At 40.3% G+C, this 27,596-nt stretch overlaps 1 long non-coding RNA gene across 3 annotated transcripts; it reads right to left on the reverse strand.

Moving 5' to 3' along the window:
* Nucleotides 1-302: 302 nt before the first annotated feature.
* LOC144459067 (uncharacterized) lies at nt 303-27,525 on the reverse strand. Of its 3 annotated transcripts, none has more exons than XR_013488315.1 (5): nt 27,393-27,525; nt 23,700-23,762; nt 22,932-23,026; nt 8,834-8,880; nt 303-696 (listed from the first exon to the last, which is right to left on the reverse strand). It is a non-coding gene; the product is annotated as an uncharacterized LOC144459067 (long non-coding RNA). The 3 variants fall into 3 exon arrangements; XR_013488314.1 differs by lacking the exon at nt 303-696 and adding an exon at nt 2,959-3,116; XR_013488313.1 differs by lacking the exon at nt 303-696 and adding an exon at nt 7,518-7,901.
* Nucleotides 27,526-27,596: the final 71 nt, after the last annotated feature.

Consider the following 27,596-nt stretch of genomic DNA (forward strand, 5'->3'; position numbering starts at 1 on the left):
CGTACAGTACGAGAGCTTCCTCATTGGTTGTTGTGCCATGCTAACACTGAAAGCCAGTGTCTCTCCTCTCCTTTCTGAAGCACTACTGGTTTCCATCAAGCCCCGGCTGTGATGTCCTCTATCTCTCCCTCTCTCTGGCTCTCGCCCTCGCAGCAGGACTTGGTAGCCCAGGATGCCCACCCACATCCCCGCTTTCTCGGCTGCTCTTGATTCTAATTGGCTCAGACCAGTCTTATGCCGCTATAATCCCTGCATGTTAATACTCCCATGGTAACATTCTCTCACCTAATGGCCGCACAGTGAGAGGCCTTTTCAACCACATTACCTCTTATTGAGTTACGGAGCCCCATCGTTCCAAATAAGACAAATTTAATTGATCCAGTCTATAAAAATCTCTGTGCTGCTGTGAAAGACCTGTTTCTTGGGTTTCTTTATTTATTTATTCACTCTGTTTTCCCACCTTGGAGAGCGAAGCCCTGCGTGAGGCACACGGAAATTAGGTTTACTCCACGCCATGCAAGAAAAGGAAGGATGCAGAGGAGAAACTCAAAGGTTTCAAAATTAGATCAATGGTCTCAACAATCAATCAAAGGCAGGGTTCCACAGGTGTCAGCCTTGGTTGTAAGTTCAAATGAACCTTTAAAACAGCAGGTACAGTGTCCACTCTTTAGTGAACTATGCAGGGGGGGACCCAAGCTGTGGGGAAAGTGAATAAAAAAAATATTAGCGCAGAAAAACAGGCCCAGCAAAGACGTTATATTACAGTTATCTTTGTGTCTTTTTCTGACACACTATTCATATTTAGTAAAGAGCATGTAATGCTTTGAATGGAGGAAAAAAGGCAAGTAAAATTTAATTTCATTTATGGGTGCAAGTGCAAAATATGTATTCAAAATTTATGCCAGACAGAGTGGCTGAAATGGACAGACTACAACTGTCTGGCAAAGGGTGTTTAAAAGTAAAAAAAAAAATTGGAAACTTTTTAAAACAGTATCTATAAAATGTATGTTTATGCCCTGACTTTCACCCATCATACACATAATCCTGTTACGGACTACTGAAGATACTGAGCTCAGCGTGATACTTAAGTGATTAACTAAAATAAATATTTTATCCAGTGTAAAAGCTAGGGATTGAATAGAGCTGAACATTAAAACACTGGCCTTAAACTCGCCTGTTGAGAAAAAAAATATGATAATAAGGAGAGAAATGGCGGGCGTATACTACGGTAATCCTACCAACAGAGTGCTTCCCCGTGAAGGATTTAACTATTCCCAGCGACTAGATAAACCAGATATTATATTGCAGAGCAGAATATGTGTTGGTGTATGTGTGCGTGCAGTTCGCAGTACAGGTAAGGTGTGTGTGTGTGTGTGTGTGAGCTAAAAGGGGCATAACCTCTGTCTCCCGTCAGAAATGCAGTGATGACGGTGGAGCGGTCTATAATTTGCCCAGGAGGATTTTGTGCCTTACCATATTTTGAAAGCAGCTGAATTAACTTTCTGTCCATTAAATCCTGTATCAGGAAATATAATTCCTTTTCTATTCCCTTTTCTCAACCTTTTAGAAAAATTTCTATCAATCTCATTTTACGCATGATTACAGTTTTAATGAATGATGGTCAGTGTTATTGCTGGGGTTAATCTCAGCTTTCTCTTCTTAAATGGTGGTAACTGGGCTAAACACTGCTGATAATGCTCAAGGCTGGTGGCTGAGAAAAGACCTCAAAGAAGCAATTTGCTTTCTTTTAAATGTATTCTTGCATTATTAAGATATTTGGTAATACCATCAATGAATCATGAATATTAAACAGTTAAAGTCTGGGTAAAATAATATCAGAGATTTCTTTCTAATCACTTTATACATGTTCGAAAATACCTGCTGAAATTGTGGGAAAAGAGTGGGAACTATAACGAACTGCATTGTTGAGTTAGATCTTTCTTATGTCTAGGATTTTTTGGGCGGTCCTGAAATCATGGCTCAATGAAGCACTGGAGCCATCCTAGTCTCTATATACAGACTCTACATTCAGTGAATGTAGAGTCTGTAGGCAAACCCCGGAGATTTTGCCTCCAGAAGAAGAGCGGAAGAGCCCTGGTTTCCAGTTGCAGGCTGTTTGTAGTCCGCGTGATATTGACCAATCACGTTTGAGCCGGCTGCAGTTGTTGCCAGGTTAAACGGTCCGTGCGGTGAACTAGCGAGGCGGAACATAACTGGCGTCACTGCAAACTCTGAATCCATCGCAATGGTTCAGCATATTTACTTATATATAAATGGAAGTCGGAAACGAAAATTCGCCTCCTCTGCCCAAATCAAACCGGAATGCCAAAAAATCGGGGGTCTGCCCCCAGAGGCTGTATCGCCGTCTGCCGGAAGTCAGACGCTGAATACAGCTGATGGGTTCCAAGAATGGAGCCATCCCTACCATAACATCCTCCCCACTATATAAAAACTATAGTAAGACGCATAGCAGCAGTGTCGTCTCAATCACCCCATGTGTGAGAGGCGAGTTTTTTACTTTCAATAAGCTCTCTTAGCTCTCTCAGTCTAATAAATACAGGAATAAGATCTTGTTAAATTCCACAGTCATATAAACACTAGCAAAACAGCCTGCATGAAGGTACCTTTCAATTTTACAGCAAGAATTGTTTACCCACCCTGCCGGCATTACTCCTTACTGTTGTGGGTATGTGCTTTGAGCCAACGTTAGCTGCTAAACGCAAGCAAAAGAGTCTGTCGCTGTGTAGCCGCTCTCTTGTTCTTCACCTCAAACAAGCTCACAGTGTCTCAGAGAGAATACCGCTTTTTTTTTTCTTGCTTTCGAAACCTAATTTCATATACTTGCAGATTTTTTAAATAATTCAAATTTGGCTTGGTGGTTAATAATGCATTTTTTGTGGTGTGACAAACTCATAACACATCTTTTTTTGGCTTTAACCAGACTTCAATTTCCTATAACATGCTCAGATTTATTAAAGCTTCAGATCAAATCTCCCTGATAGATTTCATTAAATGCAAGGGTGCCCACTAGCTCCCCTAGTAGAGTGGACGCCCCAGTGGCCCTTGGCTGCATGTTGTCCCCCTCTCACTCCCTTTCACTCTGGATCTGTCCTGTCCTAGGACAAAACACCAAAAAAAAGAATATTTAAAAAATAGTTCATTAAATGTTAAATAAAGAGTAATCTCAAAATCCTCCTCATTAAGTCACTCACTGAAAACTGTTGGAAAACAACCAGTAGAGAACTAGTGCCTCAGTGGTTTAATGCATGTACATCCCTCTCTTTAATTTTTTCACATATCAAAAGGGAGAGAGGAACTCTAAGACTCCATAGTGTGCACAACCATATCATCATGTTTTATCAGGTCGAGGTCTCTCTGTCTCTCGAGTCCCTATTAATCCTGTAACTCTCCATACCTTAATACGTCTTGTTACTTTCTCAAACATCAGCTGGGAGCTTTTTAATAGCTACTAAGTTAATCAGCACAGTCAATTACTGATCTCATCAGGTACGCTAAAGTGGCTTCAACTGCAACATTTGAAATGGGAGGGTACACTTTGCCAGGGAGCTATTAGAAATGTATCTAGCGTACATTTCGGCTGTAATAAGATTTGGCTAAGAGTTAAAAAAAAGGAGTTTGGGGTACAGTAAAGTAAAACATCCTTGAAATCAACATTCAAATGCTCGTGCAAGATGAATACTAATGAACTTTGGAGTGGGGACTGCTGGAAGAAATTGGGAATGGGGCAATTAAAGAATGCCTGAAGCAACTTTACAGAGGACAAAGCATCCAGTCTTTCTAATTAAATTCTGTGGCAGACACCTGGCCTTTCACCTCCTCCTCCATTTCCCTGTGCTCCCAAGAGGCAGTCACGAAGAGGGGCGTCTCACAAGCTTCATACTCCTCTTCTTCACTCAGGCTGCAAGAAAAGCCCATCTTATTCATGGACAAACGCTCCCAACAGATCTAATCAGCGGTGGTAGACTGAGGTCATGGAGCAGATAGATATCACAGGTACTATTTACCACACATCCCTGGCTCCCACAGGATTATCCCAACACAACATGTCGGACTCAAAAGTCAGCAGCTAGTGACAACTCAAACTAAGCTGAGAGACCTGTTTTGAACTTTTAAGAGGACCCTGCTCATGTTACCATAGAATTTCTCCGTGCAGTTGATCCACAGGGGGTAAACTATAGTTCTGGCTGGACACTTGTGTCGGCTTAAGTGTGGCTGTCACAGAGGTGCATGCACAGGCCTTCACATCTGAAATCTGAGAGTGACACACGCTGCACACTTTTGGCACAAGGCACAGTGATTGGCGATTAAAGAGAACACAGAGTACGGGATAAGTGAGGTTTCACAAGCTTGCTCCCGCAGGGATCTCTTAGAAGTACAAGACAGTGCGGACGAACAACTGTCAAAGGGAAGCTCCCTGGTAATGGTACGGAAGTTAATAAAATGAAGGCAGGTAATGGAAATTGGTTTTAAACCACTGGCCACATTCCTCCTGAGATAGAGATGGCTTGGGCTAATGAAGCCTGACAGCCTATTCCACAGCAGTTCCACACTTACAGCACATTCACCTCCAACACCGTCTCCTCCCACCGCCAGGACAAGCCAAGGTAGAGAGGATAAAGTTACAACTTCACACCGATTAACTACTCCCTGTTATCTAGTTATTTAACACCCAATCGAACTTCAGAGTGTGCACTGGCAGCACGGTACCTCTCACATCAAACACTGACAAACCCCTCATTCCACACAATTAGGTAAGTTTTGCTCGACTCACTCACAACCTTTACTTAACATTAAATACAAGACTAAAAGGCCGCCTCTCCAGGATGCTGTTGATCACAACAGTTAACACAAATCCAACCAATCCTTGTGAACTCTGCATGACCTTGAAATTTTGTCCAAACACAGCAACTTTCCTACCATGTAAGACAATGCCCTGATGTACTGCAAAAGCAGGGGTTAACTGTTTTGCACCATGTGCAATGAAACGACATTGATGAACACTTTTCTACCAAAAAACACATCTGAACAATGACTGAGGTGAGTATACAACAGATGTCACAAATCACCATGAAAGAGGCTGTTGCATCCAGACCTATTGTAAGCATGGTTAGTGGTAACATTAGTGTGGTATAAATCACAAACTCAAAACAGTACAGTTTTACTCTCACTGGAACAAACTGCCGAAGATTTTTAATAAATCATGCGAATAAAAAGAAATTCCAACTATTTTTGCAATTTTCACTTCCTGCAATTTCATTACAAGAAAACATCGCAACATGGATTGCAATTTGTTAGAAAAAGCTGCCATGAAGTCAGACATTTCAGGCTGCATCAATCCCCCCAATAAAATCCTGAGAAATCCTGAAGGGACTGACAAAGTGAGTCACTTTGGTTGTGCCAAGACCTCAGTAACCAATAGTTAACTTAAAGAATGTTATAAGCCACATATTACCAACCCAGTAGAGCAGTGTGTTCTTAAACGACTCCCCACTGATTTTTTTCTTGCAGTTCACTGTGAAAAGGTTAAACTTTAACTATATGCTGTTTTTTCCCCATTTTGATTGTTGTCAGGAGTGATGCACTGATTCCATATAGTGGATTGCATGTGTGTCATACCCAATCTTATTAAACAGATTAGATATCACTTGACTGATTCATGTGAAGCACAGCATCTCAGTCATGATGTTATAAAACTGTAACAAAACATTTGCAAAATTTCTACTTCCATTAGCTTGACACAGTGAAATGATTAAAACAGAAAAAACAGCACTGGTTCCAGATCTGTACTCTGTATCAGACAATAATCTGAGTTTAGGTATCAAAATCAGCATCAGGGGAATAAAACTGATATATAAGAAATTCATCTTGCACTATGTACACGTGATCGCCATCATCAACAATCATTCTGATACTAGATTGGAACTTCCAGCTCATTAGTGATTAGTTCAGACCTTAGGTGATCTATTTACCATGGAGATAACTATTTTTAGACAATTAACACTTAAGGCTTACATTCTCAGGGTTAATTGCATTGGTGCTATTGTGTGATAGAATAAGGGCAACCATGTCAAGGCAGGGGGAAAAAAGACTCAAGAATCCTGAAGTGAATCTGAAATTGCACAATGTTTTGTGGGCTGTGGTAGTGGAGTGGGATTATGGATTACCCAATAAATTCTCCACACTAAAAAACAACAATATGTTGTTTGTTCATGCCCTCTACGACGACGTATACAAGCATTTTCTAATCTGATGCCCCTAGTGGCAGATGACATTATTTACAAATCACTGTTGGAAGAAGAAATCTGTTTCATGAAGTCAAAAAAATTAATAGTGTAAAAAAAGCTTTCTTGGAGTACCTTGGTAGCCGAGTGGTTACAGTGCACGTTCAGGGTTGGATTTCAACCTTGGGACCTTTAGCCCCGTTTACACCAAACAATTGAGGTATGGTACCTTTGGAACCAAAAGAAACTCTTCAGACATGGCACCTAGACCCTAGCGTTTCCACCACAAACAGTACTCTTAAATGTGGGGGGGGCTGTTGTCACTCACCGCTCCGTCCAGCACTCACTGTATTTCCTCATTGCCGGTGACAGACATGAAAATCTGTGCTTCGTTTATCGTACAGAGTTACACGCCGATATTTTCACAACAAAATCAAACGGGCTGCAGTAAGAGTCTCTCTCCATGGGATATTTAAGAATAGCAGGTTTGTGTATTTGGTCCTTCTCAGGCAAGCTCGGGGGTTTAATGTTGCCGTAGTCCACAGGAACGACGCTCCGCAGTGCTTTTTTTTTTTTTTTTCTCCAAGTTAGGATTAGAATATATGCAGTTCACTCACTGTAATGCTGTACATTCAGGTTGAAGTAGGGCCGTAACCACTACAGAATATCATATTTTCAGGAGGATCGTACAGTAGTCTAAGGCCTGTATCACTGACAGAGGTCATGTTGACTTGTTTGGTTTTTTTTTGTATTTGATCACAACAACTGAAATGCTTTATCTCACAATACAAAATATTAGCCAGACTGTGTAGTTTGTCAAAACTAACACAGAGCTCATTCAGACTACGAAATGGTAAAGACAAGACAGTAGGGAGGGACGGATGAGGTGCAGTTAATCTGCATCACGTGAAAAAACAGTCCACAAAAACACTGGAGGACAGACAGAGGGATCGAGCGAAAGAGAGATGCTTGAGCACGCTCGGGCTCTGAAATGTCCCTGCCCACTAATACTCCCCAGCTTCCCTCCTGCAGTGGACTTCCTCTAACCTCTCCTCTTCATTCTTCTGTTTCTGTTCAAAGTCAATGTGGAACTAATGCGTTGTTTATTTCCCCCCAAAGATTGTGTCTGAGGTGTTCTGCTCACGCAACCCGTCTTCATTTGTAGACACCCAGGCCCAGGAGCGATGGGAGATGGGATATGTGAGAAAGGAGCTATGAGAGAATGTTTCACAATGTTTTACAATGTTTTTCACCATTCTCCAGCATTACTAGATGTTCTTTACTTTTATTTCACAAGCCAGAAAACCAATGTTATGCTTAAAAAAGTTTAAATAACATGACTGAAATCTGAAATGCACAACATACTTTTTTTGTTAGTGGTTATGAAATAGTATCCATTGACAAATCTACACAGACCTTGTCACATAAAAAATCTTTAGCATTTATTAAATAATCTTCAGTTGTTCAGTATTAATCTGTCCGTCTGCGGTTTAGCAAGTGTGCCTTTGTTGTAGTCAACATTTTGGAGACAGGGCCAGTCAGTTGCTTTAGGCACAGACATCTTCTTTCATAGGACGTAATGCATGCTCTTTCATGGTTCTCTTGGTGATAAGACATAATCTAAGATTGCATACCCTGATAAAGGTCCTCCTGCACACCCTAGTGGAAACACAAGGGGAATGTTTGAAGTGAAGACATTGGGGATACAGCAGTCCCCTGTTACTCAGAGCATCAGAGAAAGAGAGAAATACAATCTAGTCCTGACTCCCCTGAACATTCATAAATAAAATATCAAGTAACTGAGACCCTAAGACAATCCCTGCCATGCCACAGTGGCAGGAGAAGCAAAGCATGGCTGGCCATGAGGAGGGCAGCCAGGGGAGAGTTTGAATCCCAGCCGTGTTAGATAGTTATACTTAATGAATTGAAAGCAGGAGCTGTTTTGCTGGGTCCCTGTGCCCCAGGTTGGCCCCGGCTCGACCGGGCCCAGCCTTCAGAAAAAGGTGCTCTGTCTAATCTGGCCTCATTTTATGCCTCTTTAACCATGACCAATGTATTTAAATGGCTGTTTCTTTGACAGATGCTCAGTTCAAATTATTCCTAACTGGAAATTTGTAGGGGTAATATTAAATATCCTTCAGGCCAGGCTGCCTTAAGAGAACATAGGAACATCAAAAGGCCAAACACTTCAAAAACTAAAACTAATGATCCTGGCCCACCTCCGGGGAGAAGGAGGGCTTCAACTTTGTCCAACATCCCCCTGGCCACAAAAAAACATCACTCCTTTAAATGGAGATTTGACCATACCCCCAACCCTACTGCATTTACAAGTGATTTAACATGAGATACATAATGTATATCTCCCCATCACTGAATCCACAGGGGAGCAGTTGGTTGGGGTGAATATGCACCCCCTTATCTGAAACATCGAGCCCTGTCTTTGCAAAATAAAACCTAAAATATAGCCCTACTAAATGAAACACGACACAATTTCCTCCCTTTCATCTGTACTGTGGTTTGCTGGACTTTTTGACCGCATCTTCAGAGAATTTTAAGAACTTGTTTGCTGAGTCCACATTCAGGGTACTCACCACTGAAGGAGCTTGACCACCACCATGAGGCCACTGCATGTGGAAATCTGACAAGTTAAGAGAGAAAAAGACACAGTCAAAAAAGGAGAGAAATAATGAGAGCAAGGAAACAGCTGGCAACATTCATCTTAAACCCTGATGAGAGCCGACGGCAGCAATTAAGTAATAATAAACTACCCGACCTGCAGTCCTGAGTGGGGTGACTGAACAGACACACCTGGTCAGACGGGGGCAGAAGTGTGACAGATGAGAGAAGTGAAAAGGGTTAGAAGCAAGGAGAGTGAAGCTGACATGCTGCTATGAGTGCACGGGTGAATATTTACAGGATCATGTGAAGGACAAAGCCTGAAACGTGAATGTAAGTATTTAAATCAGTTATGCAGTGACAAATCAAACATTGTATTTAAGGCTGCACAATTAATGGAAGTATTATCAAATTGCAACATGACCAAGTGCAATATCCGTATTGCAGGTGCTTCAACTTTTTGATTAAAAAGGTAAAATCTGTCACTACATACAATTATAAATAAAGCATTGTGGTGCTACAGAGGTGCCGTGGCCTCCAAATCATATTCCATATGTAAGGGAACATGCTTGATTGGTACATCATTATATTTCAGTTAAAATGAAATGCAAAAATTACCATTCCCACTAAAATCATGACTCATGTTGCACTTGCAATATCTGTCAATATAACTGTAATATAATTGATTACTGAAGTTTTCAATCTTCAAATTAGATAGTGGACCGTAAACAGTACTAAAGGGACAATCATAGACACTGATTTGTTAGTATCAATCCATTTTTGTGGAAAGTACTTACCATGGCACTGATGGAGGTTAATAATCAGGGGTTTACTCTAATATGAAACATTAAAATCCCAAAAAATAAATGCTACTTATTTACAAATCATATGAAATAGCAGAAGCAAAACATCTCGTAATTAGTAAATGGTTTCCTGCAGGGAATGTTCCCCTACATTTATTTTCACATTTTGTACCTTGAAAGTATAAAACACCCGACTCTACTAAGACATAAAGACCATTTCCTTTGATGGATTCCAAGAACATGTCATAAAGTACTTGGACAGAAAAACTGAAGCGTTGCCGTAAAGAATAACCTATGCACATTAGTGACATTTTGAAATATTGACAGTGAAATGAATGGGCACCGTGTGTTTTGCTGAGTGTTTTCTTTTCTAATGAAATGCTTTCTTTCCCAGTAAAAACCCATATTTTCTTTTCTACAAGCTGTGGGGCTAAGCAAAAAGCAAATGGTAAACTTCATTTCTGTGAAGTTGTGCCTGGCTTTGAAAAACAAAACCTATACTCTCCAGCCTGGAATCACCTACTGTTTCATGAGTCAGAACGAATATCTACATGGATTAGTGCAAATAATTTATGACACTACTGTTTTAAACGCTACTGACATGTTTTGCAACAGCCGAGGAGCCAAGAGAGGCCGAGGGCCTGACAGTAAAAATTCAGGCCGCTATTTCGAATAAACAAAGAGTGGTTGTTTTAAAGGAAGCTGGTGAAGAGGAACTGCACTCTGGCTGCCCAGCCAGCTGGGATGCCACACAGAGACAGACTTAACAAACATTGGTAACTCACGGCCGTTTAATTTCTTACCAGTGCCATCACTGTACATGAGAATATGGCTAGTTTTAAGAAATTTGAGGCTGATAATCAAAAGAGGAAAAATCCATTGAATTTCTTGTACTGTGACAAAGTAAAGCTAGAAAAATAGTTCTTTTATACTACCAATACAAATACACTTAATGCTTGCAGATCATTAAAAAGACCAAGCTGTATTATGAAACACTGGAGCAACACTTTCCTCAATGCTGACCTCTTAAGGATTGCCACACATGTAGCTCATTTGTTTACTCCACAGAACAGAAATAAATATCCCTAGTGCTGCCATTGTGTATCAATGAAAACACCAGCACACACAAAGCCACAAGTGAGCATCACGTTCCCCCTGCCAATCATCCCCAAGTCTTTTCAGCAATTTAAAGTAGAACCAGTTGGCACTCAAAGGCTAAAATGTTTCAGGGCTTTGCCGGGAACAATCTGTGCTCTCTGGGGCCATGAGTCTTTAAGAGATTGATTTCATCCAACCATTTAAAGTCAATCAATTCAACAGCCAATTGTGCTGTGTTGCAAACTCCTGACCAATTTTAGGGAATCACACTTGATATGTGTACTGTTGCAAACAACAGTAGCGGGCCATAGATATGCAGCAAAACTAAAGTCGCTTTCCCCCTGAAGGATATCCATTAAAAAAAAATCTTAGCTATGGCTGGCTGGATGTAAACCTGTAAGTATTAACCCGGAACAGCTGTCCTCTAGCCTGCGAGAACTCCAGGGTCCACCATCAGAAGAATAAGCCCACAGTCCTGTTAGCCACATGCCGCATGTATTTAATTTTCAACATCTGCTGGCTTCATGCTTCTATGCTTTCCATTCCCACTGCACATTCTTCACAAATTCAGTAGCTTCCTTCTTCAGCATTTGTAAATGTTGTTGATTGTGGAAACCATCCATGTTTACTTTGAATCCCTGGCCATTCCTGGGCCAGCTCTAATTACCTGCAGCTGTTCACTTTGCTGCTTTCATTGGCTATATGCTTTAAACACAGGGTTAGTATTTTCAATGTAAGTTATACATTTCTAAAATAAAAAAACGTCTGATTGTTACAAGCATAATCATAGTATTTTATACTATGTTATGATAATTTCTCACAATTGGCACGCATCCACAAATGGCAAAATATTGGCTGACACAAATGTTGCTATCATTTAGTTTTGCACCCGCTGTAGACACTTGGTTGACCTCTTGCTCAGCCATAAATCAGTATAATGACTGAGTGAACTAACACTGTCAGCTTCAATATACAGCACACACACTACACATGCTTTCATTGCTTGCCAACATCACTGTTCTCTACAGTATAGAGACTCCCTCCCTGGAGACATCATCTGTATGAAAACTTTGGCATTTTACTTTGATTGTCGGACTCTTGAATAACGTGTTTATTTATTCTCTCATGCCTCTAATGTCTGACAGCAAAGAGGGAAGAGAGCGGTAAAAGAGGTGGAGAGAGGGAGAGAAAGTCTTAAGAAGCAGTCAGCTGCTCTTTGCCTGAGGACCTTGTCTGCTCTCACCTGCTCTGTTTGGCGGCAGTGTAACAGCAAATTTTACACCGTCTGGGACACAAATTGGCATCCTGAACCCCGGTTATTCCTCCAGTATAATCTAATTAAAAGACACTGCCAGTGGGGTAGAAATCAGAGCATTATAAAGTTTGATAGACAGACGGACATAAAAGTGTTTGCAATTTCACAACATACTGGGCACGAGTGTAAAACTTCAGAGCCTTGGCTGGAAGAGGTTTGGGCTAACTGAATTAGCCCAACTACACGGTCCGCAGTGAGTATAAGCACAATATTAGGTGCTGAAATATGATTTTACCATATTTTCAGCTTTGAAGTCCAGCCAGAGATTCTGTGACTGACATCAGATATCATGTTATGGAAGGATGAGTGAACTGGGTGCACTGTGCGCACCAAATGTGTTTTTATTTTCTTTAAAAGCATGGCTAAGTATAGGGTTTCCTGGCCACATTCCAGTTTTGACATTTTGGAGTAGAGACACAGCTGAAAACCAATAGAGAAATGCACAACATGACAACTTTATACTGAAGGAAAAAGCTATAAAAACGTACAGGGTCAAGTCCAGAGAGTGTCTTTTGGAAATCTGCTGCAGATACTACAATCTATTTTCAAACAATTTACATCCATTTTAGATGCATTCTTGACAAAATACATTTCTTTTAGTGTTTTTACCTCTGTTTTTCTGTTTACAGGGTCGCAGGGTCTAGAAGTCTAGCCAAGCACGCATTGTGCAGGAGACAGGTACACAATCTGATGGATCTGACACAAACAGATAATCACTCAAAACATTCAGACAATTTCTTCTGGTGACTCTCCAACTCTAAAGATGAAGTTAGAGTGTGGGAGGAAATGATATCACCTATTCAAACATAGAAGCATGGCCTAAGTACACACAGATAAAGTTGGAACTCGTGTTAGAGTTTGGATCAGCCACAACATGATATGCAGTGTATGAGTTTTTCCATTTACAGTCAGTTATGATTGGGCTGATCTATAAATAGTCCCAGTAAAACATTCTGACAGTTGAGCCAGGATGACTCACTGGATGTGTAGCACTGAGACAAGCCTCCCGTTGGAAAACTTTTGTCTGGATTCACTGTCTGTTCTTGTGTCCAGTGTTTCAATGAGGAACAAAAACAAAAGTTATCCACCTAGCAAGCAAGCTAAATGCTAATAACAGAAACACTGGAGAGATTAGGAGTGGACCCTAAAATAATATCACAATATTTCAGGGTATTTTTGTGATAACAATATTCTTGATGATATGACAAATAAGTAAAAGAAAAAATATATCAATTTAAGAACACAGAATTGCATCAAAATAAGTGACACAGCTTTACATGTCAGCCTAACAGTTTGCCTTCAAATATTCAGTAAAAACTAAACAAAAATGATCTCTCATTTCTTTAGTTTGTGAACAACAACAGTAACTCAGAGTGAGATTCACATTCTGTATACAATATTAATGCTGTACTGCTGCCAGAGGAGCCGCTGAATGAGTTCCCTCTGAGCAGTAAGTTGCTCTAAGAGTCAACTCAGAAGTCGGCGGCTGTTCATAAAACATCCAGGACGCCCAGACCTAATGACACCACAGTCTATTTCACACTTCTAAAACTGCTCCTCTTTTTGGAACAACCAAGGAATGGGAGATAATTTTGCTTTTAGCTGTGCTTTTTGTTGTCGTGGGTAACGGTATGATGCCAATATGTCAACAAGTCAAAATATCACGAGTATCACGATATGGATTTTGCATATGATATTAAAAATTATACCAGTATTATTGTGAACAAGATAATATAGCACAGCCCTAGGAGAAATACTTTTGAATATTCACTTATTATGAAAAGGGAGGTATTAGCAGGTGTTAGCCATAACCAAAAGCTTCCCCTAGCATGATGTTTAGCCAGAACACCAACCAGCTTTGTACAGCTACGGTCTGCCTTTGATGACACTGAATGTTTTTCTTTTAAATCATCAACCCAACAATTTTTTTTAATCTATCCCAGTCAATCTTGTCTCTTGCGCTGACACAAAGAGTGTCGAGATAATGTGAGAGTTAAGTCAGCCATTCTATCTTTTAGCTTTCTTGTCCCTGGCCATGGAAGATATCTGTGCTATATGAATGCTGTCCTATGACAAAGACTATAATACACCAATACACCAGTTAAAATGTCTAATAGAGCAGGTTTGTAATGTCTTCTCATACATACTTTACAGTATAAACTCTACTGGCAGAATATACAGCATGCATTGACCATGAACAAAGTTTTTCCCAACAGCCTCGGTTTGGTTCAGGCTTTCAAAACATGTTCCCCCAAAAAATGTTAGACCATGTGACATATTGTTCCTGGCCACCCCAGGATCAATCTCTGGTGTTATGGATGGAGAGGGCTTATAATACCATTAAAGCTACCACACTTTCCAACTAATTTCCTCATGCAGTTACATCACCAAAACTCATTAAACAAAGTACCCCAAAGGCAGACACAGCTCAAAAGGGAGTATTCAAAAGAACAGTTTAACCATAATATAAACCACTTACAGGACAGTTGTAAGGTATATCTATTTCTAAAAAGGAGACTAAATGCATTTCTTCCCCTTCAAACTCAACACAGATAACATATTATAGCAATAGCCCACAGCACAATGTGGAACTTCTTAAGGGACTATAAATAATTATAAGGCTCTCCAAAATGTCAAGGACAGCTGTGTGAAATGTTAAAGGCAATAGTAAAACAAGGCAAGTAGGCCAAAGACATTTTCTATAGTGGATAAAACACAAAACAGCGTAGTAAGGGAGACGCTTCACAGGGCAGGATATAGTAAATCCTACTTGTCAGGAAGCATGAGACAAAAGCTGTCAACATAAAGAGGAAATACCCATCTCATATTTTGCCGTAGGAGACAAATGTGACCCCTGAGATTGTCCAAACAATGACAATACATCACTGCCCCCATTAGCTGCATACAGGCTGTAGGAGTAGCTGTTTAACTTCACTGCTAACTTTGCAAAATGATCACCTTTGACCTATATTTACTGATCTACACACTATGCCTTTAACTCAGGATTGTGATGGTCAAAACCAACAGTTGTGACCACACTGTTGAAGTGTGATGCATCACCAAAGATAGGAAGCATCAAAAATAAAGTCTTTTAAGTGAGGGATGGACACTGCTGACTTAACAGTTCTGAAAGATACTATTATTGGATGATGTACTTCTATCTGAATCCATGTCTCTCAAGCACTATAAAAAATAATGTACATAGCTACCATGATGTCACCCATTGGTTTTTGGACTCGTGTTTTGAAGCCTCAAATTCTTGGTGTTTTGGAGTCAAGTGACCATATTTTGGCAAGAGACTGGCACTGTGGAGGGAGGGTCTAACTGACTGAGAAGCCAAGGACACTATCAGCAAACAGCCAGTAACTCAAAGCATCCAAAATCAAAACCGCTTTTGTGCTAGGCTATAAACATGCTTATTTTTGCTGTAAAGTTTGGCATTTTTACATGGGGACTGACTAGCTTCTGGAGCCTGCCTCAAGTGGCTGGTCACAGAACTGCAGTTTTTGCACTTCCAGATTAGCTTCATTTTCCAGCCCTCAAAGTTGCTACTTGCTCCTAAGGCAAGAATGCAAAGTATAATACCATTGTCTACTGGTCAATGTTTTGAACAATATTAATAACTCTAACTTAATGAATAGGATAACCATTTTTCCCCCGTTAAAGGGTTTTTTTTTTGGGGGGGGGGGGGGTCCTTATCCACACTGAGGGTAAAAGCACAGATGGGTGTCATATGCTGTAAAGCCCTCTAGGGCATACTGTAATTTGTGATATTGGGCTTTGTGAATAAAAATGAATTGATAACTTAATGTTATCTATGCATAATTTCTAGGATTTGTGGATTGGACATTTGGACAACTGGGATTTCTGGGATACTTGCTCAAGCCAGGAAAGTCTGGTTGACGCCAAACAAAGTATCCCTCTCCAGAGATTCCTTGAGAAATCATCAAGATATTTATTTCCAGGGAAACATTCTTTAAGACTAGTACCAGTGCAGCAGTCTAACTTGATGATATAATAATTCCTTGAGTCAATACAAACTATGCCACTCAGAGCAAAGCCAAAGTGAAACAATATATTTCTTTGTGGTACACCACCAATGCAATATTGATAGATATACAACATTGAAAAACAAGAAACAACTGTAGTGTTGATGTTGGTTTCTAAAGTTTTAATCTCAGCCGTTTTTGCTTAGTCAAGGTTTCTGACCCATTAGGGTCTAACTTTTTGCTGAAAAAATATTGTGAAAAAGAGCCCTCTTTTTCCAAGTGGTTTGGAATCCATATTTCCTGAATACCTGCCATTCAAATGAAATGATCTAGACAGACCATTAAAGTGCATCATTTGCAGGACTTTACAGGAGGGATTCAGAACAAAAGCAGCAGGGGGCTTCATTTGTGGGGGCGTGTGGTTTAAGACACCACGAGACAATGAAACATTATCTGGGAAGTCCAGTTGGAATTGAGAGATTTATGAGTTTGAAGGTTTATCAGACACCAAAACTTTGCACAACAGTTTATAATACACAGACACAGGGTATGACAATGCTGGAAAGTTATCATGGTGGCAACTATTTTATCTTTGTTGTGACTATTGTAAGGTAAACAGAAGAAGACCATAATGTGCGCTTGCATTTATGCAGCATCTTGTCAGATGATGATGTCGCACTGCAGCAAAAGTCGTATGTAACTTTTTTTGGGTACAATCCTTTGTTGGCATTAATGCTATGTTAATGAACTGGTTAAATTCAAATAAAGGACTCGGCCACATTTTTTCCAGGCAGGGCTCAAGTTGGTCTGAAAACAGCTTGTGTACCCAGGTTGAGTACTGTTAAAGCCATGGTGATTGGAGATATGATATCACCTTAGATTTTGGATATTGTTATAAAAACAACAGTTACGATAGTAAGTGTTGTCTTTCCCTTTTCAAGGCTGTGTTACATTAAAGTGATGTAATTTTCTGAACTTAGCTGACTGTTCTAGCTATTCTATGACAACCCCAATTCCAAAGGAGTTGGGATGCTGTGAGAAACATGAATTAAAACAGACTGCAATGATTTGCAAACCTTTTTTAATCTTAATTCAACTGAATACAGTACAAAGATCTAAAATTTAATTTTCAAACTGATTAACTTTGTTTTCTATAACGCTTATTCTAAATTTGATGACTGAGACATGTTTCAAAAAAATTGGAACAGGGGCAAAAAAAGACTGGGATAGTTATTGAAAGCTTAAAAAATACCAGTTTGGAACATTTCACAAGTAAACAGGTCAACAATAAAGTATCATGACTGGGTTGAAAGGGGCACCCTTGTAAGGCTCAGCTGTTCACAAGCAAAGATGGTCACTTTGTGAAAAACTGTATGGGCAAACAGTCCAACAATCCAAGAGCAATTTTTCTCAACACACAATTGCAAGGAACTTTCACCACCTACAATCCATAATGTCGTCAAAAGATTCAGAGAATCATGAAAAATCTCTGGACATAAAGAGCAAGGCCAAAAACCACTACTGAATGTCCATGACCTTAGACCCCTCATACAGCACTACATTAAAAAGCAAGATGATTTTATAAAAAGGATACTACTACATGGGCTTGGGAACACTTCAGAAAACCATTGCCGGTAAACACAGTTTCTCGCTGCACCTAAAAACTACCTAAAAATGCAAGTTAAGACTCTACCGTGCAAAGTGAAAGTCATATCAACAATATACAGAAACACCACCATATTCTCTGGGCCCGAGCCCATCTGAAATGGACTGATACAAACTGGAAAAGTGTGCTGTGGTCTGACAAGTCCATATTTCAAATTATTTTTGGAAATCATGGACATCATGTCCCCTGGGCTATAGAGGAAAAGGACCATCCAAATTGTTATCTGAACAAAGTTCAAATGCCAGCATCTGTGATGTATACGGGTGTGTTAGTGCTCATGGCATGGCTAACTTGCACATCTGTGAAAGTGACATGAATGCTGAATGGTACATACAGATTATGGAGCAATATGTGTTGCCATCCAGACAACACCTTTTTTTCTGGAACGTCCCTGCCTATTCCAACAAGACAATGCCAAGCCACATTCTGCACATTACAGCAGTGTGCAGGGCTCAACAATAAGGATTGCCCGATTGCCCGGGGCAAGTAAAACTCACGGTTGTGCATGTAAACTAACAACTCACTTGCCCGATCGGGTAAGTTGCTAAAAATAGTAAAAGTTAATAACTAATTGATAAAATAAATGTATTTTAAAATGTGCTCCTTCTGCTCTGATGCAGCGGTCTCTCTGCCTGAAGTCACAGGCACAGCTGTGTAACAATGTCCTGCCCACAGCCCCCATTGATATTATTTTGCGTGACGGACGCTTCATATAATAACATAACAATATACTATTTATGGTGTTATGCCATCGGGTCATTTCTGTCTCTACATGGTCACGCATTAAATTGTATGTTCCTAAATCTTGAGACACCTCATGTGTAAGCTAGACAGACATTTCACCTGCTCATTACTGTGCACACATGTACTGTATGTACTTAGTCCTAAAGAGCCCTTCTGGTGCCAGTAGATACATAGAAACATCCCAGCAGGCTGTGCTTTGCAAGCATACAAAAAAGTTTCACGCATGTGAAAATTATTTTTCATGCGTGTGCTTCACCTCCGCTGCTACAACTCCATCCTAGGGGAAACACTGCTGTGTGCATTTTGTGCAACAGGTGGATGTGGTAGTCTACTGGTAGAGTAGAGAGAGCGCTAAGTAGCGTTGAAGTAGAGTAGAGCAGGGCAGAGAGATGGAAGCAAAATATATTAAACCCGGTGTTAACACAGCAGAACTGGAGAGAGGGGTGAAAAATAAATAGAGGTGGGCATGGCTCAAGTAGGGCGCAAAATTATAGACGGAGAACGATTGACAAATTTTTCACTTTAAGCCCTGACGCTGTCATTTTTGTGTAGGAATTAAGCTACAATACATGACATATGTTGTTTTAAATAATAAATACAGTGTGAATAAAGATTACATAACATAAAAATAACTGCAGTCTTTGTTAATTGATAGCCGCTTAAATTAAACAATTTTTATAGGGCAAGTAAAAACTGACTTCGGGCAAGTAGATCTCTGACCAACTTGCCCGACCGGGCAAGTGAAAAAAAACCTTAGCGTTGAACCCTGGTGTGGCTTCATAGTAAAAGAGTGTTGGTACTAGACTGGCCTGCCTGCAGTCCACACCTGACTCCCATTAAAAATATATGGTGCATTATGAAGCGCAAAATTTAGCAATGGAGACCCAGGACTGTTAAGCAATTGAAGTTGTACACCAAGCAAGACTGGGAAATTAATTCACTTCCGGAACTTCGCAAACGCTTATTGAGTATTGTTAAAAGTAAAGGTAATGTAACACAGTGATAGACACACGCCTGTCCCAGCTTTTATTTTTTTTTGGATGTGTTTCAGGCCATCGAATTCAGTGTATAAGAAACAATAAAGTTATGAGTCTGAACACTAAATATCTTGACTTTGCACTGTATTCAATTGATTATAGGTAAAAAAGGATTTGGAAATCATTGCATTCTGTTTTTGTTTACGTTTTATATAATGTCCTAACTTTTTTAGAATTGGGGTTGTATTTGCCTTTACCCACTTAGTCATTATATCTCTTTTACTGATGGTTATCTATCAAAGATCTAATTGTGTAAATATTTTTGTAATAGCCCTACTAGTCAGCCATACTATATATGTCCCCAATAGTGGACAGGATACTTCACTGTCTCTCTTTCCTGATAGATTACCTTTGTCAAACAAGTGTACAAGAGTAAAATGTATTACGGTACTGTTGGTTTAAGTCAGTGTTGAAGGATGACAATGTAGTTTGTATTCTCAGACCCTTCAACAAGTCTGCCAAAGCTTAACCAAATGTGATCAGATCTCCTTTCTCTGCCAGAGCCGCAACAATAGGCACATTTCATTTCTGTGAATATGATTGTGAAAAAACCCTGAATGTAATTGTGTCTCCATTTACTATCCATCAATATCTTGTAGACATTGTATCCCTTTCTTCTTTTAATAATTCCACATGGTAAATTTCCTGAGACCCTAATGAGAAAGAATGAAAGAAAAGCAGAGCATGAAAATGGCTACCGGGTCTCCTCTCCTTCCCATTCTCCTCAGCCTACGCTAGCGGAGGGTTTTTTATTAATTTTATTTAATTATCCCACAAAGCTCTTTTTTACACTGGGCCATCTCTGCCTGTGTCCTACTCCCACTGTGTGAGCTTTGTAATTTAATAAAAGCTTCATTTAAGAGAGAAGTTGATTAAAAAATTAAGCTCCAGTGATCACCACAGCCTCAGCCCTCCCCATTTTATGAAAAGATCCAATATTTCATATTATGAACATGTCGGGCAGAAATTATCACCGCAGGACAAGTTAATGCTTTCCATACAATCATATGACAATGACAGCAAACCCCACCACGGGGAATGTCCCACTAAAACGTGGAGAATTACAGGAGTTTAAACAATTTCACTCCTTTACTGTAGGTCAGGCATTTCTTTTTCTTTTCCCCTTGTCCCGGCTGTCTGTCTATCATCAACGTGTTAATTTTTTCATTCATAATTCATATTTTCCTACTTCTTCTGACAGCAGGTGACCGCCAAAACTTGCCTGACACAGCTGTGAAGGAGATTTCATATATTTCTGCCTCTTAAATGATGTAAATGATGACACTGTGCTGCAACACTAGATTGAGGAGAAGGAGAAATTCCAGCCTACTGCCCTCTGCTTGGTTTCACTGTACGGCCTAATTACTTAAACTCATACGGAGTCTTTGAAATACAATCTCCCTAAGTTATACCATCTGTGCAGCAAAGTGTACACAGGCACACAAAGTCACTAATACAGAAAATGTGCAAGCTGTCAATTCCTATTATAAAAAAGGGAAAAAAATAAATGATAAATGCAATATCTACACTGCAGCTTAAAGTTAAATACCTTCTCACTGCTGGAGAAACATAATCCACACAATTAATGCTTGAAAATTATAGCCTGGATCTAGTGGCAGTTTTGAACCATAAGTTATTGATTTGGAAATGAAAACCTGTACTCTTCAAGGTTAAATCCAGTCCACCCTCATTACTGTTCTGTCCTTGAGAGGCCCGCACCAGGGCTGCTGCAAGGAGTAGAGAGGACTGCTTTAATGAAGGTGAATTTAATGGGATTTAATGTAGCTGGGGGCAATGGAGCAGCAGAGATATGGTTTTAACAAAGAGCAAGGGACCAAGGGTACAGCCAAGAGAGCAGCCATTTTCCTTTCTTTTTATTTATTTCACATTTGGCCGAGCAGAGTAAAAGCACACCACATTTTTGTCTGACTCAGCCCCAAGAGTCAGTGGTTACACTCATATAGTCGGGACAACACAGGCCTCTAGCTCTCCATCTTAGCATTCACACAGATATTGTATAACATGGCATCATTTTAACAGATTGGAATACGGTACTTTGACATGATGTTGGATGTTGGAATTACAACGTTAACACTTATCTATGATCTTTACATGTTAATTTATTTTTTCTTTTCAATAGGACTGACCCAAATGCTTTGATGCTTTGATTGTTACTATGATAATCAATGTCAACATTTTCAAATGCTCGGTTTTATATATTCTGTAACCACTTATCCTGTTGGGGGTTGCAGGGCTGGAGCCTATCCCAGCTGACATTGGGCGAGAGGCGGGGTACACCCTAGACAGGTCGCCAGACTATCACAGGGCTGACGCATAGAGACAGACAACCATTCACGCTCACATTCACACCTACGGACAATTTGGAGTTACCAACAAGCAGTCCATACATATAAGGCTTACCATACACTAGCAAGGTATCAAAAACATAAATTGTCTGGAATAGTGCATTGACTGATGTCTTCACCTCTCATTTACCCCCTCTAATTTTTTGTAATTTCCAAGGGGAACTGCCCATTGATTCGACAGCCCATTGGTTCGACATCCCATTGTTCCGACCATATTAAACTCATTGTTCCGAAGTCAGTTCCGAAATCATCATGATGCCCTGTGGTTAAGGTCTGGTTAGGTTTAGGCACAAAAACCACTTGGTTAGGGTCAGGAAAAGATCATGGTGTGGGTTAAAAAAAAAAAAAAGTGACAAACACATAAGCCGTGAGCCTGCTCCGCCTCAAGCCGGTCGCAGCGCACCATACGCCCGCCACAAGCCGTTCAGTACCGCGGACATTCGGACTAATGGGATGTCGAACCAATGACGTGGACCCATTTCCAAGATGGTTCATCAAACACAGCAGCACTTTTGACTGAGTACTGAGGATAATGAAATCCAAGATGATGTGATGATGAAAGCAAATTCACTGTCATGTGTAAAACATCTTCAGGGAGCCCGGCAGTCATCAGAGACACATTTTTGATGAATCCTACACACTACATACTGAAGTCTATTCTCTCTCTCCTCTCACTGAGCAACTGTTTTGATAGACTAAGCAGTTGCATCATATCATGCCTCTCCAGCTCAGCATTGTGTGGGTGCCTCTGGCTGCTGAACACAAAGCTTTAGGACAAGTAATGTTCCTACATTTTTCGTATTTTCATAACCTGGTTCCATTATTAATTGTGCAGAGCGCTCACAAATGCTAGATCCCATTTGCCTCACGTAAGCTTGGCCCTTTCGCTGCGAGGTCATGATCACATGGCTGTGCCCTCCGCTTTTGTAAGCTTGATGTGAACAATGTGTGCTTTCTGCAAATAACATTACATGGCCTGCTCCTACGGTAATGCCCCATAAATATGCCAAAATCTTGAAACGCAAAAAAAAAAAAAAAAAAAAAGACTTTCATACCTAGTTTTGAAACCCTTGCACAGTCATTTCTCTTCCTTTTCTTCTCTCTGCCTTCTCTTCTCTCTCTGAAGATCTGCAGGAGAGCTGACATGGTGCTAATTCACAAACAGCGGGAGAGCAGGGAAAGCAAAGATGTGATTACAAATGCCAATGCCATGATATAATTTATACAGTGTGTGTTGTTATCAGTAGCAATTCTTAATAATCATACTGGGCCAACGGCCAAACTCATTACTGATCATTGCCTTCTCTTCCTCTGGAGCTGGATGCAGTGTAAAAATTAACTGCTCTTCTATCCCTCACTTCTTCACCAGTCTCTCATCAAAACACAGGCAAGAAAAGTGTTTTTATCTTCTGCTCTGGGTGAATAATACTCCTCGCTGCATTTTAAATGCTGAATCACATTGTATGTGGTAGGTTTAAAGAAACATCTCAGGAAGATCAAATACAGAGTACATATTTAAAGACATATACCTAACCACCTAATTAAGGTATGCTTTTTATGAGAACCAACCCTCTGTCAGTGTGGGTATGATATTTGAGCAGAGGGCACTAGGAAATGGGTGAGGGGCAGAGGCTATACAGACTGTCCTTTTCTTTCTGTCCTGAGACATTGGAGGAAGAAGCTACGAGGCTTGAATGACGGGGGCGCTGACCCTGGTTCAAAGGGGCACTTACAATTCACAATACTTCCAGACAAGACACAGCAAATTAAACCTGATAAGAGGGCCATTATTAGTGCATCCCATATGAAAGGTATTCACTGACCGGTTAATGAAATCAGGGTGACGCTTGGCACCCATCTCGCCTGTGTGATCACGGTGACGCTTGCTATAAAGAGAGAGATAAATGGTCACAAAAAAATCTTCCATGATAATAAAATTAATACAAAATCATACATGACATACATGGATTAGTTAATGGCCTAAAGGCCAATTTCCACCAGATGCGTGTTGGTTGCGTCTGTGCTCCGGCACGGCAGCGGAGCCGATAGGATTCCATTCTAGTCAATGTGTTTGTTTCCACCAGCTGCGGCTGTGCTGCGTTCCAGCTCCGTCTCAGCTCCGGCACTCCGGAGCCCTCCGCAACAGATACGCAGGACTTCTATTTTTGCCGGACACCGGAGCACAACGCAGCAATTCAGCACAGAGCAGATCGTGCGGGGCAGGAACTCGTGCACAGAAACACAATAAAACATCCGGTTAATTTTCAAAATAAAATACATAGTGTTCACGGCGGATCATATTTCCCTGCACTACACCTTAAAAACTACATAATGGGCATAGGCAGGCCTGAAGTCAACAGGTCAGAGGTTTTCAGACGTCATTTCACCCCGTGAACACCATGGACGAGGAGATATTAATCATGGCAGTGCACCGAGATGTCTTTCGGCAGAGCTGCACCGCACCGCACAGCAAACGCAGCCGATGGGTATTGACGGACGGCGGAGCACGCAGCGGATAACCAGCGCTGCCGTTCCGCAACGGACACGCATCCAGTGGAAATCCGGTGTAACAGTTCCAGGTTCCACTGGGCAGTACTGATAATGTGACTGAAAAGGATCAAATGTTTTCTGAGAAATCTTTAAACGTCCTTGAGGAGCTCCCCTGCTGACCCACAACCAAGAAACTTCTTCCAGATTTTTCTTTTTACGAAGAATGTCATGTTTATTTGTAAGTGGACCTAAGAAACCCTGTCACTGCCGGTTAATTTTTCAAAATTACTAAAAAGCTGTGATAGCTATAAAACAAGCCGCATTGTTCACACATCTGCATTTTCCATTTAATGTTTGACTTTCATTGGTGCTGCCTGTAATCCCTCAAACATGACTAATGGGGAACATTAAGTACAGGTTTGGGGAACAAGTGGTTTTAATTAAAATGCTGGTTCACGGAGGAACTTGGAAAAGGGATTTTTTTTTTTTTTTTTTAAATCATTCTTCACAGCACTCTGTATGTTTCTCTATTATTTGTTGTGGACACACAACATTTTTTACACTGACACTTTAGAAACAGCAGATACACTAAGATACAGCGTCAAACTATTACTAACTCTGACACACAAAGCCCCAACGCTTTTTAGGATGTTGGGTTTCCTGTTTACATAACCCAAAAAAAGTTCCTAAAACAGATGGTGGCATATGAAAGCATCTTGAGAAGGCCACGCACAGATTTGTTTTATTAATTCTGACAAGGAAACAGGCAGAAGGGGTTCTCCACTTGAGCCAACTTCTGTTAGCAGTGGTTTGTTCAACTCACACATCTCAACTTACCTAATCTACAGCACTCAAGGTCAAAGTGACACCATGACCTTGAGACTTTAAAATGGTATCTAAGGGCATTATCACTATAACAGCTCTGACTTTAGGGGCCACAGGACTGAAGTACTGGGCTTTGATGTCAATTAACTTGTTTCATCAGTATCAAAGAGTGGCAAGGAGCAACTTAAGCCTGCAAAATACTTCATGAGGTTTGTATTTATAAACTGCATTTGTGAATTATACTGATATTGCCAAGAGTATCTGCAATATCCTACGACTATTATTACAAAGTTTTGGAGAGGGATTGGCTTACAAACAATCTCTGGTGAGTGCAGGGTCATGGGCAGCTATTTGTTGGTATAGGGAGTCCAGATAAAGGGACAGTTTGACATTTTGGGAAATGTGTTTATTTACTCTGAGAGTTAGATGACAAGATCCATACCACTCTCATATCTGTAAATATGAAGCCACAGTCAACAGACAGTCAGCATAGCCTAGCATAAAATCTGGTGTATTAATCTAAACACAAACTGAAGTGTAAAAGCTACATGTTGTGGTTTTATAGGTGGTTATGTGCCGGACTATTCCTTGGCCGAGCACAGCAACACTTTGGAGTCACTATCTGTTTGACTGTCAACCTCGAAGTGATGACAAGACTTTAGAGTCATTGTGCCCAACCAAAAAGTAACGTTTATAACAGTGCATTGTTTTTTATCACCTCATGGCTTATACGTTCAAAGCAACCAAGCCTACTTCCATAAAGACAGCCTTTATTTTCCTGTTTTTAGCATACTCATTGGTCTAGATCAGAAAGCCTTTATTTGGTGATTTGCATGTCAAAAATATCAACACAGTCGTAAATTTGGTTGAAAATTCAAAGTTTTTATATGTCTAGATAGTAAATGTTTCAATAGCATTTCAGTGACTACAGTAAAACTTCAATTAAAAGCCTAGTCTCTTTTGCTCGCTCTATATGGCTACACCCTATGATCAACAAGGCCTTTCTCAAGTAGAGGCTTGGTCTGGTTGCCAAGCAGTTCATTTTTTCTAAAAGTTATTCGGATAGTAAAACCGGGTTGTTGGCTATCTCAAATTATGCGTCCATTCCTCGATTACCCTGTAAATTATTCATATTCCTTTAGTCCATAAGGGTCCTCAGGCCAAAAGAATCAAAAGGGTTTTCATAAAATTTAGTCCAAGTTGTGGGTATTGTTTGAATAGGATAAAGTGGTTGTGTCAGTATGCCGGATATATATGGTGGATAAGGGAAAAACATTTTTAACCCACCCCATCCGTTGCGTAACATTAATTCTGTCCGAACTTTAGTTGCTCTTAAAAGGTTTCTTATATAATACAGAATAACAGGAAACATGGACCCTTTTGCCACAGCCCTTTGACTGAAGATCTGTACATCCACTGTGAGCCACCTCTATTTTACTTGTTTTGTTTTTAGTCATAAAATCTGCATTAACCAATTTTGACCACTGGAAGACAAAAACATAAAACACAACAATACAACTCCTGGTATAACATGAGTTTGTGTCTGACAGGAACAGACTAGATCTTTGGTGCCAACCTGCCCTTCATTCAGGACTTATGCATGTCCAGAGTCAGGAAATGGGCAGGTTTCATCACTACACCCTGGACACAACCTCTGTTCAAACTTCTCTCTTCAGGTAGGAGCAACAGAACACTGCACACCAAAGAACAGCTTCTTCTCCGGTGAACAGTTCACACCTGTCACACAGTGTCAGAAACTATTTCTTAGAAATCACCCCAAAACACCAAGCATCCACTTCACTAGTACATTACTTATGTCATACTTTACATACTCACTGTTTCTTCACGTTAATATCATCATTATCACTATCAATATTTATACTGTCATATACACCTACCTCATGTAGGTCTATGCAAAGCAACCTGTCACACTGATCATCCCATACTTATACCAGAGATAGATAGATAGATAGATAGATAGATAGATAGATCGATCTTATCGAGTCTATATTGCTAACAATAAGTTAGCTTGAAATCAACTGTTAGCCTAGCCTACAGTGTCAGCTAATGATGAAGCGAAGCATGCTAAATGTCTACGTGGGGTTTACCTGCTAATGTTACCTAGCAACATGGCTGTCAGTGTTGAGCAGGTGTCCCAAATTAAACTTTGTAAACCCCGCGGGTCGTTTGACAACACTTACCGCTGTTTTGAAGACATTTTTCGGTATTCTCAAAGACTTTGCTGTCCTTCTGAAACAAACTTGTGTCCGTCTGCACAATAAAGAAGACTTATAACTCCTTTGAAAAGTCGCAGCTGTCTCAATTAAATCAAAGATGACGACCGGAAGTGACGTTTCTCTTCGCTTGTTGAAATTGAGGCTAAAAAAACATGCACATTACTGCAC

This window comes from Epinephelus lanceolatus, chromosome 2 (assembly GCF_041903045.1).
Source record: "Epinephelus lanceolatus isolate andai-2023 chromosome 2, ASM4190304v1, whole genome shotgun sequence".
Classification (NCBI taxonomy): Eukaryota; Metazoa; Chordata; class Actinopteri; order Perciformes; family Serranidae; genus Epinephelus; species Epinephelus lanceolatus.